This window comes from Lissotriton vulgaris, chromosome 1_1, assembly GCF_964263255.1.
Source record: "Lissotriton vulgaris chromosome 1_1, aLisVul1.2, whole genome shotgun sequence".
Classification (NCBI taxonomy): domain Eukaryota; kingdom Metazoa; phylum Chordata; class Amphibia; order Caudata; family Salamandridae; genus Lissotriton; species Lissotriton vulgaris.
In genome coordinates, this window is record NC_141685.1 from 81,802,604 (window position 1) to 81,821,410 (window position 18,807).

The window sequence follows — 18,807 nt, forward strand, 5'->3', positions numbered from 1 at the left end:
TGGGGGCAGAAAAGCGAGCACAACGAGGCAACAGGGGGGTGGAGGGGCAGAAAAGCGAGCACAACAAGGCAGCAGTGGGGTGGGGGGCAGAAAAGCGAGCACAACGAGGAACAGGGGGGTGGGGGGCAGAAAATCGAGCACAACGAGGCAACAGGGGTGGTTGGGGGGGCAGAAAAGCGAGCACAACGAGGGAACCGGGGGGTGGGGGGGCAGAAAAGTGAGCATATTTAAGACACATTTAACCATACAGAGATATTTGCATAAAACTTCCTTTGAACATGCCACATCGTATTTATTTCAGCAAAGGTGTTCATAGAGAAACTTAGCAAAAAAAGGGCACTCGCATAGCACACATATTCTAGTTACAGCCATAGGTAAATGCATACGGTCAAGATTTTGTTAAAACAAGAACAGCTGTTGGAGAAAGAGATGGATCAGAAAGACTCAAGACAGTACCGTGGATAGTAGGATGTTGTGCCATACATCAAATCTTATTGTTCACAGAGGTGCCTGGTCTCATTCACTACTAACTCTTTTTTTCGGGAGGATTTCCCTTGCTGTTGTCTCAAGGCTTGATTACGGGGGCCTTTTGTGCGCTGATTCTGTTTCGGGCCCGTGTGGCGTAAAGTGGCTCTATCTGGGCCTTATAGGCCCTGCATCATGTATCTCCCCATATAAGGTCCACGCCCAATCAAAAATGACAGTGCCTCTAAGACTCTAGGAATCTAGATATTGACATAGGATTTAGCATGTCCTTCTTATGGACATGAAAGAAGGACCATCATGTTCTATAGCTTCAAAGTATTTCCACGGTGGCGTCCATCTTAGAATGATGTTGTTTACTAATTCTGCTTAGATTTCCAGGCTCGGTCTATCAAATTTCCAAGTGCATCCTAGGCCACTGTTCATCCTATACCCACTATCCATCTAATCTGGATTTTATCTTCCTGATTGCATAATCTAGTTTGACCTAATGTATTTCAACTTCCCCTTTTTTAGGTCTCGGACCGAAGTCTGGCTTGCCTGCGCAAAGTCGTTAGGTCTCGGACCGAAGGCTGGCTTGCCAGCCGGAAGTCGGACATTTAATGATCTTCAGTAGGGCAGTTTAACCCGCCTCTCTCCTCTGCCTCTCCTCCATTGGCTGGCTTCCTAAACGGAGGCCAGCCATTGGAGGAGAGAGGCGTCACTCGAAACAAGCTCCGTCTCTTTCGGATTCGGGGCGTGTTTTTGGTGTTCTTTCGCCCTGTGACGTCACCCGTCACTCAGAACAACAAAACACACCCCCAATCCAAAAATTTTCTGAGTTGCGGCCGCCATTCTATTTTTTTGTTGTTGTCAGCTAGCCCGTCTAGGACCGTGCGTCTGCGTTACACACGGTCTGTCTTTGTTTTATTTTACCTCTCCCCTTTTGTCCTCCCCGCCCCAATGTGCCGTGTCTTTTTCCCGCCCCCCTCCCGCTGTCCGTGTGTTTGTTCCCGCCCCTCTCCCGCTGCTTGCAGTTCGCTCTCTTGGCGCCGCTGGTGCTTGTTTTCCCGGTTTCCGAGGATTGACAAACCAGAAACAAATTGTGAGGCTTTCTCCAGTGCCGCGGACAGAGAGCCCGGGCAGTGCAAGCTTGGTGAGGTTGCGTGGTCAGGACAGAGTTGGCAGGATATGTTCTGCCATTTAAATAGGTGGGAAGCCGGGCACAGATAAATGGTATTGTGAATCTGCATCAGGGCTCTTTGTTTCACTTTTAAGAGAGTTCGGGGACAAGTGCACATAGGCTAGTGTTCAGCTTAGTAAGAATCGTATGTATCCCTGCTGCACGGACAGGCTCAGATAAGCATGCACCTGCAGCCCAGTGCCCTTTCCCTAACTCGTGGGTATGCCACATTTGGTAGCGGGATCTAATGTCTCCTATTGATGCATTTACTGGCTCTATGACTGTTGCATCCGTAACCGCTCCCCGTCTGCTGCAGCCCTCCCCATTCTCCCCACCCTGGCTGCCCTTTGCCTGTCCTGCAGCAGCTCGTTCCCTAATTCATCATGCGGTGCCTGGCCCAGGATCACACTATGCGGTGGAGAGTGGAAGGCAGGATTAAAGACCGTGTGCAGCTCGACTACCGGGTCCGTCCTGGCAGCAGTTTCTCCAACCCCTTTCGGGAGAGGGGCCAGAGATACTTATTAAAATCAGTGTGCATTTAAGAAGGAAAGAGATGCGTCTTTGTGATGCGTGTCCTGGCCTCGCTGGGCATGCACCTCCCCCCCCCCGTTCTTCTCTTGGCCTGTGGAAGTGGACACTGGCACAAGCACCCTTGAATATCAGCATATCTGTGGCCTGAATGATCCCTTCCTACAAGCAGGCATTGCAGGCACTACCATTTAGATGCTCAGACTAATATCTGCCTGACTCCACCCCGGCCCTACCAGCCTGCCACAAAATATCGCTGAGTCCCTTCTACTCACTCTGTCACTGCTCGGTGATTCCAAACTCCCCTTCTTATGAGAAGCCGATGCATGTGCTGACACTGCTTCATTTTCAAGAACACAGCACCCGAAAACAAAAACTGCAGCATTTGCTTATTTTGCGTTTTGTCTTTTTCGGAATTGGACACACAAAAGTAACAACAAAGACACTAGCTTGTCGCCTATTGGTCCCTAGACAAACCACGAGGTCACCAAAGTGTAGATACAAATAAACCTTGACTGAAAAGCAAGCAGTGAAACATTCCTGCTGTCCGTGTAGCACGGTTGCCTTTTCCAGGGCTTTAAGTGGGATGAAAAAACTGGAGGTCTCTCAAAGGGGCGTGGAAAATGTAATTAGGGGTGTGGCTTAAACATGTATGCTAAAAATCTGTACTTAGCATAGTGTGCCGCTCGACTTGTATTTTGCTGCTTCTGTAATTGCATCCAGATATATGATACAACAAGTAACGTCATATCGACAAGAAGCCAAGACTATTGGCTTTGTCAGTGGTTTTTAGTTGCAAAACATAAATATTCAGCAACTATGGCTTGTATATAATATTGAAAAAGCTTCCAGAGGGAGGAGCCAGGACGGCGGCCAAGATGGCCGCGCGGACGCCCAGCTCCGCCGCTCGCCCTCATCTCCTTATGTTCCCTGCCTGAGATCCGTCACCCCAGCCATGGCTTTGTGCGGGGGAATAGTAGCGGAGCCCGACCGTCCAACTCCGGTCCGCATACTCCCCCGGATGGCTTGGAAACGCCGTCCGGGAGCCTTCGGCCCTCAGTCCGGATAAGCCGGGACCTCGGGCTGCAGTATGGCCGCCCTGCAGTGGATAAACAACGGCCTTCAACGGCCATGATGATCCGGAGCCCCGGAGGTGAAACTGGATCCTCCCTGCCGCAGACATCGATCGCGCTCGCAGCGCCGGACCCACTAATTGTATGCCACAGTTCTTTGTCTGGAGTTTCTAACATCGGGGACGGCACGCTGCGAGGCAGGCTTTCTCGCCGGATTTGACGGTAACCCGACTGTGGTAGGAAGTGCGCGCTGCGGTGGCTGACTGGGGCTCGACTCCTACCCTCGAGGTGTCTCCTGCGACCTGCACGCTCGCTGCTGCATTTTGTCCGCTGCTGCGGCGGCTCCATCCTTTGTGCATTGAGTCCTGAGGTCCCGGTTAACTGACTTGTGTGTAATGGCGCTTACAGTGAGGGATGTTTTGCTGGCTATCGACGACCTCCACACTGCCTTACAAGATTTGGGGGCTACTTTACGTCCTGTGCAACGGATTGTTCCTCCTGTTGCGACGCACCCTGTTGTGGATGAATCCATCAAAGATCATCTGCCCTCTCCATCCCCGACGACCGCAATGGTCGGCTTTCATGTGTATGTGCCGCCAGATGGGCAGTTTGAGGAACATTCTACTTATAATGAGGTGCCCACGACCCTCATCGATCTACTACCGGCTCCTTTGTATCCCGACCATGGGCGCCCTGCCCTACCACCGACTATCCTCATGCCGTGGAGAACTTTCCCTCTGCTATCACTGTGGCTTTTGCTGGGGATTTTTGTGGCCCCAACTGGTACTTTCGGTGCACTGCCTTTCACTGCGCACGGACTGGGTGGTGTACAGACTTTTCTCCGGTCCGGTCAGGGCTGACCGCTGCTTTGATATTTCCTGAGTCTTCTTGTTGCCGAAGCGGAATGTTGTTCGAATTGGAAACTTTACAATGACTGGGGTGTTATTACAATGTTGCATACGCTCCCTCTTAGTGGACTTCCGCTTTTTGGGGGTTGGGGGATTGGGGGTGAGTATGGGGCTGGAGCTGGGGCCCTCCTCCGCTTTTTTCCCGCTTGGGGGTCTCTTGGGGCGACAGGCATGCCTAATGGGGGGGGGTGGGCCGTGGCCTTCCGCTGGTATGCAGGGTGGGGGGATGGGTCGTGTTTTATGTTTCTTCTTTGTCTCTATGGCCCTCTTTCTCTTTCTTCTCTCTCTTTTTCCTTTCCTAAATACCTTTTCTTCTAATTTGGGGTCGGGGTTTGATGCTAGCGGGGAGTTTATTATATTGTAACCTAGCTTGGCATAGTTGCTTGTTCTATTACCTCGATGATGAGAAACTGCGTCTTTGATATATGCCTTTCTCCTTCATGCTTCCCTCCATGCGCTACGGGGCTGATGATGGCTCTCCTGGTCAGTGATTAGCTTTAACTCTCCTCATTGTTTCGTATAATAGCACTCGACAAAATTATAAAATTAAACCTCTCTTATCCTTTTATCTATGGTACCATGTTCAGTATGATAATGCACGCTCCTTGATTGCTTCGAAGGCGTACTGTCCTCTTGTTTTCCCTTTATCCTTGTGTCATAGCGGCCGGCCCGGATGGGTTGTAGGCAGACGCTGTGTACTGTGCGTCCTACCAATAAAGGTTTAAAAAAAAAAAAAAAAAAAAAAAAAAAAAAAAAGCTTCCACTTACAGACCTGGTGACGTCACGACAATGCTGTTGCTCCTGAGTCTTTAACTCCAGAAAATGAATCTTTACATTATGTGCAAAATAGGCATTTCAGGTTATAAAAGTATAAATACTTAAAAACTTTTTTACCCTATATACACATTAAAAGAAGCAAGATCTGTAAACATATACACTCTGTGCAAAATTGCAATATAAATACAAGAACCGTAAGACCAAAATAAGTACTGTTATCAATCCTGCAGGGACATCTTTAGATGATGGCAACCCTGTTCATCCTAATTAAATAGTAAGGGACATCAAATAACGATGGCAGCCCTATTGCTCTCCTTGATTAACACCCCGTCTGGTAGATCTCTATGTCTAGTGTTCTAAATGTGCTGATAACACCATAGTGCCATGAGTTATATATATATATTTATTTTACTGCATGTCACATCTCTTATCGGCTAACAGGCAGCTCCATCGCAACCTCGGCCGCTTGAATAATCTGAAACCAGTGTATTGTACAGAAATGCTTTAGAGGTTGAAAGTTGAGGTAGATTGTCGAACCTTCTTGCAATGGTTAGAGCTGGGTGTTTGCAGCTCCTCCCACCCCCTCTCCTCCTGAACATGGATACGGCCGGCCTGCAGCGGCCACTGTTCGCAGGAACATCTTGCCCGGCTGCTTCTCTCTGTCCAGGAGGCTGGATTTTTGTGCACGTACTTTCTGCCAGCTCCCCTTGCTGTGCTTCCTTCCCTGCCCCCTCGCTGTGCTTGCTTCCCTGCCCCCTCGCTGTGCTTGATTCCCTACCCCCCTTACTGTGCTTGCTTCCCTGCCCCCATGACTGTGCTTGCTCCCCTGCCCCCTCGCTGTGCTTGCTTCCCTGCCCCCTGGCTGTGCTTGCTTCTCTGCCCACCTGGCTGTGCTTGCTTCCCTGCCCCCCGGCTGTGCTTGCTTCCCTGCCCCCTTGGCTGTGCTTGCTCCCCTTGCTGTGCTTGCTTCCCTGCCCCCTTGTTGTGCTTGCTTCCTTGCCCCCTCGCTGTGCTTGCTTCCCTACCCCCCTGGCTGTGCTTGCTTCCCTGCCCCCTCGCTGTGCTTGCTTCCCGGCCCCCTGGCTGTGCATGCTTCCCTGTCCCCCTCGCTGTGCTTGCTTCCCTGCTCCCTGGCTGTGCTTGCTTCCCTGCCCCGTGGCTCTGCTTGCTCCCCTGCCCCCTGGCTGTGCTTGCTCCCCTGCCCCCTGGCTGTGCTTGCTCCCCTGCTCCCTGGCTGTGCTTGCTCCCCTGCCCCCTAGTTCCCCTGCCCCCTCGCTGTGCATGCTTCCCTGCACCCTCGATGTGCTTGCTTACCTGCCCCCTGGCTGTGCTTGCTTCCCTGCCCCCTCGCTGTGCTTGCTTCCCGGCCCCCTGGCTGTGCATGCTTCCCTGTCCCCCTCGCTGTGCTTGCTTCCCTGCTCCCTGGCTGTGCTTGCTTCCCTGCCCCGTGGCTCTGCTTGCTCCCCTGCCCCCTGGCTGTGCTTGCTCCCCTGCCCCCTGGCTGTGCTTGCTCCCCTGCTCCCTGGCTGTGCTTGCTCCCCTGCCCCCTGGTTCCCCTGCCCCCTCGCTGTGCATGCTTCCCTGCACCCTCGATGTGCTTGCTTACCTGCCCCCTGGCTGTGCTTGCTTCCCTGCCCCCTGGCTGTGCTTGCTCCTCTGCACCCTGGCTGTGCTTGCTCCCCTGTCCCCTGGCTGTGCTTGCTCCCCTGCCCCCTGGCTGTGCTTGCTCCCCTGCCCCCTCGCTGTGCTTGCTTCCCTGCCCCCTCACTGTGCTTCCTCTCCTGTGTGTGTATGTGGCTCTGTGTGTGTATGTGGCTCAGTGTGTGTATGTGGCTCTGAGTGTGTATGTGGCTCTGGGTGTGTGTGGGGCTCTGGGTGTGTGTGGGGCTCTGTGTGTGTGTGGCTCTGTGTGTGGGGGGCTCTGTGTGTGTGTGGCTCTGTGTGTGTGGGGCTGTGTGTGTGTGTGTCTCTGTGGCTCTGTGTGTGTGTGGCTCTGTGTGGATAGCTTTTTTTGTAGTTGGCTCTATGTGTGGGTGGCTCTGTCTGTGTGAGGGTAGCTCTGTGTACGGGGCTCTATGTAAATGACTCTGTGTGAGTGGCCCTGTGTGGGTGGCTCTGTATGTGTGTGTGGGTGGCTTTGTGTGTGTGGCTCTGTGTGGGTGTAAATGCAATAGGTCATGCATTTGCGAGCCATTAAGCTATTGGCATTGTAAATGACAATTCCATTTATTTAACGATTAAGCTATTGCCGTTGTAAATGACAATGCCATTTATATATGATTTAAAAAAAAATGTCATGAGCAATGCCAATAGCTCTACATTTAATGATGCCGAGACCATTGCATTGTAAATGCTTGTTATATTTGCAGCTGGGCCCTCTCTTCAGGATTTGCTGTTTTCCACCTAGTAATCGCATGCATATAGCGCTGGGAAGCCCACAACAGAAAGAGTACCTTCTTCTCTCTTGACATCTTCTGTCATTATGCTGCTGTTTAATGGGCTGTCTTTGTAGAACGGAGTCATGGAACTTTCCTCCAGCCACGCCATGATTTGCTTCATCCCTTCCTTCCTTCATCTGACCATACCCCCTTCTCCTCAACTCCCCTCAGCTTTCCCCCACGTGAGCATGTAGTACTCCGGTCCCTCCCCTCTTTCCACTCTGGAAATTTGGTGCCCTTAGCCATGGATTACCTTTCTCGAAGATCAGTAGACTCCAAACCTGTTCCAGATGGCTGAAATTCGTACACTATCATATACCCCATAAACTATCTAAAAGCGTGTTCAAGAACTACAAACACAGGCTTCTCAAATTTCACCCAGAACCCCTTATTTCTACCCCCTATGTCTGCATGAATAAAGGAGCTATCATAAGTGACCTTATCTTTTGGCACTAAAGGACCAGCACAATGAAGGAAAGCCCTTTGCTATCTGCTCCTGATCACTGCATCCACTAAAGCCCCCCACAGTCTCAGACTCTCTGTAACTCCCTCTATTGTTCGCCGAGCAGAGGCAACCATCTCCCTTTATAATAATGGTATTATCCTCATCCAAGCATCTGAATGCAGCCTAGAATTATTTGATGAAATTTTCCTCTCATCAAACTCTCTGTGATGAATAACTTTCCTCCTTGACCCAAGCTCATCTTAGCCCTTTAGTCATCCCACGGGTACCTCGTTCTGTATCCTCCCCTCTCCCGACTACTTGTATTGCTTCACCCCTCTCCCCTCCTCCCTATCCATCTTCATCAGATTACCCAACAGCATTCATTTACCGTTACCCTTGCAGCTTGTTTCAACCAACAGTTTTGGTCATTATAGCCTGAGCCCTCATCACACCCCTAGAGTAGCAACCACTGAAATACACTGACTCGATACTAACACCTTCACCTCATCTCTGCCCCTTACCTCTGAACATTTACATTATTTATTTATTTTTTAATAAAGTTTTATATAGCACAAACTTGACCCACGAGGGTATCAGAGCGCTTTACAATAGTAGATAGTAGTATATGTATAACATAGGTGACTAGTAGTCAACAAAGAATAATCCACAAGGGAATCAGAATGCTTCACAATACACAGTTATTAAACATTAGGTGGTTGGAGTAGTAAACATACATTCGGTATTCGCCTTCAATACAAAAGATGTAGGCAATAATATAATATATGGATCACAAAGGTGATTAGAGGTCAACATAGAATTAAAGTCTTAGGATGTGAATTTGTTCATTAAAAGCATTTTTACTTCTTTTTTGAAGGAGGTAAAGGAAGAGATTCCACGTACCACTGGAGGTAGGGAGTTCCAAATCTTCGGTGCAATCCCTGAGAATTCTTTGCAACCAGTTCTCTTTTTATGGAAGGATTGTGGTTTCAGTAGTAGAGAACTTGCACTTCGCAGTCATCTGCATCCTCCCGATCGCTCTAGCTTAAGAGCTAAGTAACTGAGGGTATTGCTATACAGGGTTTTATGGGTCATGCAAGCGATCTTTAGGTGTATTCTTGCCTCGTAGGGCAGCCAGTTCAGAAATTTCAAGGTCGGAGAGATGTGGTTATTTCTTTTAGTTGCTGATACCAGTTTGGCCGCAGAGTTAAGCAATGCCCTCAGCGGGTTCAGCCAGTATTTGGGGAGACTGCATAGAGTGGTGCTTCCATAGTCTAATCTTGGTAGCACTAGGGCTTGTATTGCCATTTTTAAGTCGGTCTGTGGGAGGAAGGGTTTACGTTTCCTTAGTATACCTATATGGTGATTAGCTCCCATGATGGCATTAGTGATTTGCGCCTGCATGTTCAGGTGTTTGTCTATGGTGACTCCCAGGGATTTCGCGGAGTCAATGATGTGCGGAGCACAGTCAAAGGAAGTTAGATGTTTCAACCATAAGTCTATCTTGGGTGTGTGATTGGGTGGGGAGATGAGGAGGAATTCAGTTTTTTGGGTTAAGCATGAGGTGGTTGCCAGTGAGCCAACTTTGAGTATTCTGTGGAATAGCGTTGAGGGAGAAAAAGTCTTCTGGTGAGGAGATTTTCATATACAGTTCAGTGTCGTCCGCATATAGGTGATATTGAATGTTCGCTGAGTCAAATGCATTTGCCTGGGGCTCCATGAGATGAGTAGATTAAAAAGCATGGGTGAAAGTGCTGAGCCCCCGCTGTCAGCTCTGATGTATTTGTGACACTCTTTCTGGAAAAACCCTGACACTTGCTTTCTAGCAACCCCCTAACATGACCAATAACATGGCTCCTATGTCCTCATCAATCTGTTTTTGTGTCCCCGACCCCCACTCCTCAATCAAGACTCCAACTCTATTCCCCCCTCCCCTGGTTCTCCCAACGCAGCTTCTCCCTAACACCATAAACCGGAGCAGTCTCACCTGGCCTCCTGGCCCACATCACGACCTCCTGTTCCCACATTACTAATAACGTTAAACTCACTGAGATCTCTCAGGAGCTTCATCAACTTACGGCTGAGATTCGAAGCCTAATATCCCTCACCTCCGAGCTCGCTAATTGTTGGTGTCCCACCAGGCCGATCGGTAAGAATAGACACTCCCTTTAGCAATCCAATAACAATCACGTTAGACGGATGTCACCCTGCACATCCAATGGGATCTCGGCAATCGCAACGTCTCCTCATTTGACCTGGAAGACAATTACCTACCCCCACGCCTCCACCCGACCCATCAGGATGAAAGATACTCAATCGGACAACAATATTTACTCCCTCCTCCTTCAGTCGAATCCACTTAGAGATCCTAGGCCCAATCCCAGAGCAGGTAACAATTCCAACTTCAAGTAAATTCCCATCACTCAGGCTGCCTCCGCTGTCGCCATACCCCCCCTGAAACGTACGCTACTCAATTGCAGAACGGCATCTAAACATGCAGTGGATATTGCTGACCTTTTCCTTACTCATGATCTTGACCTCATAGTCCTGACTGAAACTTGTCTAAATGACTCCTCCACACCAACGCTCGACATTCTAGCACCACCCAGCTAGGACATCATCAGATTAGATAGACAAAACAGACCTGGTGGAGGTAACCCCTGAACTCACTGCGATAATCTCGCTATGAAGCCAACACAAAACATTACTCTCATCTCGTGTAAATATCTAGGCATCGATATCCTGAGTACAGATAGGCCTCGGTTCAAACTGCATGCGTTTTTTTAACCCTCCAGGAGATAACCTCCCATGCATTGAACAAATGATGGAAATCATCACAACCAACTGTGGTGTATACTGCGTCCAAATCTTCCTTGGTAACTTCAACCTCTAATGGAATGACCCAAATGACCAATCAGTGATTAGCCTAAAAACCTTCCTAGCTGACCAAAACTTGATCCAAATATGCAAAAGTCCTACCCACAACCATGGAGCGACCTTGGATTTAATTATCTCTAAAGCTAATTCCATTCAACTTGAATCTATCATTCCATGTGATTGGACAGACCATCACTGCATCACTTTGCTCATAACTGTCCTAAAAAAAGGTTCAAATAAAAAAATTAGACACTGGAAAAGGAACCCTTGAAACATAAACCTGAATGAACTAACATCTATCAGCAACTCTATCCTTCCCCCTCCCGAAGTCATGTCAGATGTCCAGGACCTTACTGATCATTACACTAATTCAATAACAAACATTCTAGACTATGTCACCCCTCCAACTAAAATGAGTATCCACCAAAGACTTCGAGCCTTGGTACAATGGTAGTCTAAACACGGAAAGATGCAATCTAAGATTGGCTGAATGGTCATGGAGATTCTCCTCCTTGCTCCAACACCTCAAGTGCCTGAGATCTCCAAGAATCATTTACAACAAATGCATACATAGCTCAAAAGCAAACTTTTTTAGGAAACATCTAAACAATGCCAGGAATCGACCTAAAAACTGTTTGAACTTGTTAAATTGCAGTCAAATAGGAAACCCAACCTGCTTTCTGGGTCTAATCTGCAGCCTAACCGCTAAGAACTTGCCGCCTTCTTCCTGGGAAATACAAAAACATTGAAAGTGATTTAGAGACTACATTGTATCTCCCCCCAGTGCCTTCACATGCCAGCCCCCACCGACCCATGTGGCCTGAGCGTCCTGCACACACACCCAAAAATATTGCTATGTGGAGTTCATTCAGATCCTTTGATGAAATGACCGTATTAAAAATCCTGTCAAACCACTTCAGCGATCCGCTTCCTTCAAATCTCTTCTCTTTCTTCTCCCACTCTGGATCAAAATAGTAAATGATTCATTAATTCAAGGCAGTATACCAGACTGCCTCAAGTCTAGACAGATAATCGCCATTCTTAAAAAACCCACAGCAGACCACACTGATCTAAATAACTTCCGCTCTGTCTCTGGCATCCCAACTCTTTCAAAGCTCCACCCTCAACTCAGCTGCAAGGCTTATTACTGGATTTAAATGTAATAACCACATCCCACCTTATTTGAAATCAGTAAACAGACTCCCTTACGAGGCAAGAATTACATTTTCAATTGCCTGCATGACACATAAATCCACACACTCCAACACGCGATGTACATTGCGCAAACACGTTGTCTTTACTTTTGAAACTGCAGAAATTCAAGAAGAAAACGTACAATCGAGCCTTCTCTGGCATTGCCCCGAGAATCTGGAATTCGCTACCATCTGAAATCCAAATTAACTCTTCACCTGCATCTTCAAAAAAATAACAGAAAGTTCTACTGATGAAGAAATTCTTGCTTAAGCTCTCTTGACACTGTTGTTGCGATGGTTATTATTGTTTATTATTGCCTGTCTTACCTGTGTCTCTACGGGCGGCTCCTCCATTGGAGGGAGAGTGGGTCACCCCACTTAAATGCCCCCAGAAAAGCCCCAGAGACGAAAAATACCATCATAATGAAGATAATTAATTACCATTTAATTTTTCGTCTACCTGGCCTGACTCAGGAAGGGGCGGGGCCTGGTGAGTGGCAGCAGTGGTGGGCTTCCTATGCACTAGTTTATAGTGTGTATGTCCCATTGGCCGGCCGTCTTCCGACGGGCTGCCTGTAATGAGCACTATAAACCTCTCAACTCAGCCATCTTAGACAGATGGATTGCGAGCCTGCACATGCCTTTACTGTCCTCGGGAGCGCCCAGAGACGCTGCTCCCTTCAATCCTAGAGCTTCTCTCATGCTGAAAGAAGTGCCTGGATTGGTTAGCTGGGGCTCTGGATGTGATGTTGGAAAAGAAGAGGACTGGTGTGAGGAGGACCTGCCTGCGCAAGCAGGTGTTTTTTCCAAAATGTATTTAATGTATTAATGTTTTGTATTTATTTTAAGCCCCACCCATTTGCCCCCCCCTCTAATCGGTGAACTTGCCAGCCACCACCGGTTTCTCTCACCCTAATTGTTTATGTTGCTCTATTTTGGACTAATAGGAGTTCTCCCTGCTTGGATATTGCTACTTGCTGTATTGTTCCTGTGATTGCTACTATTGATTATGATTGTCGGCCTTGCCTCTTTCTCGCACCCTGATTATTTGTAAAGCGCTCCGATACCCTCTCAAGTCATGTTCTCCTATGTAAATCTTTAAATAAATCGATAAATGACTCCCACATTATGCTGTAGAGCAGCAGTTTATTTATTTTATTTACTTTGTGGTTTTACTTTTCTCAATTTCTTTTTAGATTTTTTAGTTTGGCAGTTTTATCCACTGGAGTGGGAGTTCACCGGCTGGACTAGGAGACTGAGCTGAGCTGGTCTGTTGTTGACTTGTCCCACTTCTAACTTTAGTGCTTTGTGCGATAGCACACCAGCATGGCTCTAATAGTTGAAAGCTGTGGTGGGTCTGTGTAGCGAGGGCACGGATGGGGCGCCAAAACCAGTTAGCATCCTTTCACTCCTGGACCATGCCCGGAACACAAAACACTCTCCTAAAAACATCTCTTAAGTGAAATGGCTCTGTCCAGAAGCCCTACACCTCGGCTGCCCTCCACTCTTTCATCCATAAAGGTAGGCCCGGTTCTTATATGTATTCACCTGCTCCTCACATGCACAGCCCTGCTGTCAACATTCCTTTTCCAGCCCAAGCCTGTGAACAAGATTTTCGATCCACGTATTTCCCATGACTTTCCATAGGTCTCTTCCCCTGTTCACGCTTTGCAACGTCACCTGTACAAACCAGCGTGGCCACATTTAATGGAACAATACTGAGGTGTGCTCATTGTTTACACAAGATGGAGAATGCACCACAACAGTGCACAAAGATAAAATGCCTTCTGCAACACTCACACATGCCCGACAAGTACACAGTCTCTACACAGCTTTTGCAAAGGCCCAGATGCTTAACACTGCTTTTGAAATACCCACAAAATCCCAAAGGCACAGCTCAACATTGTAGAATAAAATGAATTCATGGAGTGAAACGCACCGGCAAATGATCTGAAGCGGGCTGCAGGCCACCACATGTCTTTACTGTTTCAGCTGGTCCTTCCCACAGCAGCACCGCTTACGGGCGCCAAAGTGTTCTTTCTTTAAAAAGGTGCTCGAGTCAACGAGTGATAGGTGAGGTGGCTGGATAGTGGATTGATACTGCATTGTGATCGAAGAGTCTGTAATAGCCTATGTGCTAATCCCTCAGCAGCTTCTCCTCTACGACCAGGTAGAGCGCGTACAGACCGGGAACAGACAGTAATAATACAATTAATGCCCAGGGGTATTTTGAGATAAAGAACAGAGTGTAGGACACTGGATTCCAATAACACAGCACTGAACACCATTTCAGACAATCTTTAATGTTTGTTTGAAAAACAAAGCAATAGGGAAAAGTGTGTTAAATGCAGAACATTAACCTTTCACCAGCTGCAATGAAATATTTATGAGATAATGAGATGCAAACATACCTCCATCCGGCACACCCTGGGACAAGACTGCTGGAAAGAGATCGATGGGAAATGAGACAGGTTTGGAGGTGAGCAAAACACTGTAACATTACCTGAAAGAGTCAAAAAAGAGAGTTAGGAGAAGATAGATGGATATTAGAAATGGCAATAGGGACAAACAGGAGAAGGAAATAAACTCAACATTCTGTGAATTTTTACAGAGCAAAAAAAGTAACCATTTTTAAACATTTTTTAAACAACTGAAAAATACACCATCATTTAGAACTCATCAAAAATGAAAACAGAAAAGCCTCTGCACCTTGTTTTCAATGTGCATTATCAGAGAAGAGGACTAATTATGAGATCTAGTGTGCCATGACAGTGCACCAGGTGCAGTTTTCTGTACTCATGCATTCCAATGGGCTCTGGGAAGTACAGTCTTTTTGTAACTACGTTTAACGTGGATGCTGAGGGGTGTGGCCAAGATGGCGACTGAAGCAGATGTGCATTAAGCTGCTCCGTCGCGACCCACCACAAGATGCTGACATTTCAAGATGCACACGAGCGATTCGCTCCAGCAATGGCGCTATGACCATCGTTGGGGACCCTGAAATCCTGGTCAAAGCGTTTCGAGGCCGCCTGAGCTGCCGCATCTGGATCCGGCAGCGGGTTCTGGCTGGAAGGTGCCTCGAGCTAGGACCCGGGACTCAGGTGTCTGAGACTGCCTTCACCAGAGGGACCACGATCCAAATTACAGGACCACAACACAGCCGCTACTGTAGCAAAAACACCACAAACCCTAGCAAGGAGGGGTACAGCTACCGTGGGGGCGGGCCGACATTGTCACTGGCCTACCAGACATGACCTCGGATGAGGCCCACCAAAATATCGGAATAGGCCCAGGCCCCGGCCTGCAACACTGCCGAATCCCTCCCCACCACTTCCACACTGTGAGACAGCGCCCCTCACCGAGGGGGGGGGGCACTCGGACAATACCCCAAGCGAGAAACAACTGCGCCATCGAAGAGAAAGCAACAAATTCCCCCCTTATCCCCTGCACATTATATGCGTGCAATGCAGCCGAGGAGCAAGCTGGAGGCCCACAGAGGGAGACACACCACCAGTCCAACATAACCAGCGCCAGAGAACAAGAACACAACCCCCATATCTACACTGGGGCACCAATACTGGAGGCAGCTACCTGAAAATAGCTCATGAACTGCGCCAGCATGGGCAAGCACAGGCCTGAGCCACCGCATGCTGGACTGCATGTACCCTGCCAATTTTTATTGATTGGTGAAGGTGACCAGAAGAAACAAATATGCCAGCATCCCTCCAGAGCACTAGTCCTCACGACACACAGGGACACTGAATGTCCAACACCCCAGAATACTCGAAGAGTCACCACCAAGGAGGGCTGCGAGGAGGCCTGAACCGGGTGGCAAAAGGTCCCCAACACTCTGCACCGCCAGAACAGTGTGTAGGATGTGCCCTCTCCACATTCTGGAAGCGATAGAATCAGCCAGCTCAACCGGCCGGACACCACAGGGGAGGACATGTTAAAAAGGCGACTGCGCCAAGACAACCGGTATCTTAGCCCAAGCATGCACCATTACGACCACTGGTCTCTACAGACACAAAACAAACTGCCCCACCCTCAGACAATATGGGAAGAAATAAATTGGAGAGACCACAGGCGCAAACAGGGGGTATGTCCGACCTCACAGAGAGGTCATCGGACACAGCCCAAACAGCAGGACACCTGCCTAACTTATGGTAGCCATCCTGAACATCAAATTTAACAAAGGACCCAAAATTGACTCACTCAGCATAGAGATGGGCCTCCTGTGTGAAGATCACAAACGCCTAAAAGACAGGATGGAGAACTCCGAGTTAACCCTAGCCGCTCTTCACTTTACTCGACAAATTCCCTGTATAACACTATATTTACTCTGTGCTTAACCTCGCACTGTTTACCCTTTCTTATAAATATGTAGGTCAACACACACCTTCGTGGATCTCTTTTATTTTAACTCCCTGTCTATCTACGTGCCGCTTCTCACAACCCTAATAAAACATACTTCTACATAACCCCTTATACATCTCATCTCCTCCTTGTTCACACGAAGCCTCTCATATTGTTCTTACAACGTCTTCCATAGTGCGTGCATCTCGCACCCTACCACATTCATTCTATTTCTCCCCTCATTGTTTGTATGAAACAACAATCATGAGTCCCCTCGGGTTCCCCATTATTTTTTATTATTATGTTCAAAAAGAGATCCACGAAGGTGTGTGTTGACCTACATATTTATAAGGAAGGGTGAACAGTGCGAGGTTAAGCACAGAATAAATGTAGTGTTATACAGGGAATTTGTAGAGTAGAGTGAAGGGTGCATCACGTGGTGCCATTACTTACTTGAATAATGTATTTTTGTTTGCATAAAAAAAAGCATGAAATTGACGATGGATTTAATGGTTGTAGGATTTATATAAGTGGCACACTATATTTCATTAATGAAGTAACAGCATTCAGTTCTGTAACAGTGACATGTTTTTATTGTTATTTTATAGTATACCCTGGCGAAGGGCGCTTATAGCCCGAAATGGATTGGGTCTTAAATAAGCACTGCTTGGAACGAACCTTTGCATCTGTAGTGTTTAAGCAAGGGCCCGGATGGACACAGTTTTTACATGAGAAGTTTGAAAAAATGGCAGTGCATCCCGCATGTGGATTACAAAACAAGTTGAGCGACAATATAAGAGTAAAAAGTTGGAGTAAATGTGGAAAATGGACTAAATAATGGAGTAACAGTTAAATAATTAGCCATGAAGGCGCAATATAGCTGTGCAATTGGTTTGGGACGAGAGGTCGCCCCATCTCACTACATCGTCAGGATTTAGAAAGCGACATGGGTGGAGTGTTGAAGAGCGAGTCAGCTCCACCAATGGTTATTAGCTGCGGGGGCAGGATTTAGAAAGCGACATGGGTGGAGTGTTTCAGAGCAAGTCAGCACCAATCATAAGTATTAGTTGCACAGAATGTATGTGTGTTTTTAAGCAGTGGTGTACGAGCTGCGCCGTGTTAAATATTAGAAAGGTGCAGCCAGTATACTTGAAGATAAAACGTGGCGCACTGCAAAAAAAATAAAACATAATTGTTTTAAAAGTTGAGTTTGGTGAGCAGCACAGAACAATAGAAAGGCACGTGTCCTCCATTGTTAAAGATAAATTGCAGAAAGAAAAACAAGCAATAAACGGCGCAAGAACATTCAATGAACAAGGAGGCACGTCTGGTGAGTGGTGTGTTAATGAGCCATGACGAGAGAGAAAAGACAGATAACGCCTGTGCGCGTAACCGGGCGCGTAAAAACACGCTAAAGGCCACATAAAAAGCTGTGGTCTGCTTTTTAAAGCCCACTTACTAAAAGTCTCACCTGGGTAGCGCATGCGTTGGCTCAGGTGAGACCTAAAAAGTCCTCACTCCCATCCTGAATGACTCCATCAATGCAGCCCTCTTCCCAGGAGCCTTGAAACAGGCAGCTGGTACGGCCCTGCTGAATAAACACCCCATGGACTTCACCAAACTCTACAACTACTGACCGAGCTCCCTCCTACCATACACGGCCAAAGTCCTAGAGAAAACCATGAACAGGCATCTGACCAACTACCTCATCAACAACCAGCTCCTCAAGGCTACTAAGTCTGGATTCAGGCCCAACAACAGCATGGAAACAGCACCCATCGCACCCACCTATGCTACACACATGATCATAGACAAAGCCAAGAGTGGGGCCTTAATCCTACTGGACCTCTTGGCGGCGTTTGACATGGTATCACACATCAACCTCATGGACACCTTCACGAGATGGGACTCAAGGACCTGCCTATGATAGATCTGCTCCTTCCTAACAAAAAGAACTCAGTCAACCTGACGTCATAGTCCTTGGAAACTGAAAATCTCATCTCCGGAGGACCTCAAGGTTAATCTCTGAGCCGGACCCTCTTCAAAACTTGCATAACCCCACTGGCCAACGTCATCCATACCTACTACATCCCCATCCTCTTCTACACCGACGACATGCAACTAATACTGCCCTCTCTGAATAAAACCCACAACACAAGGAACAAACTTACTGCCTGCATGACATGGATGAAATCCAACAGTTTCCAACTCAACACCGACAAGACATATGTGTTGATCTTTTGAAACACCTGGGAGTCTACCTGATGGCCATCCACCCTAGGACCTACTCCCACCCCAGCTTGCACACCAGTAACCTAGTGATCATTATCAACAAAAGCCTGGACATGTCTCCCCAGGTCAACGTCGTCACTGCTTTCACACACTGAAAATGCTGAAGAACATCTTCAAATGACTCCCAAGCAACACCAGAAGCCCGTCACCCACGCACTCAACACCAGTAGTCTGGACAACCCGAACTCTCTCTATGCAGAAATCAACAAACAGCTCATCAGAAGGCTGCAAACCACCCAGAACGCAGCTGCCAGACTCATCCTCAACCTCTCACCAGA

General features: G+C 47.9%; 1 protein-coding gene across 1 annotated transcript in view; it reads right to left on the reverse strand.

The window, feature by feature from the left end:
• LOC147737434 (uncharacterized) overlaps positions 1-18,807 on the reverse strand; it is a 908,239-nt gene that overhangs the window by 338,232 nt on the left and 551,200 nt on the right. The gene's annotated exons all lie outside the window — the stretch shown is intronic.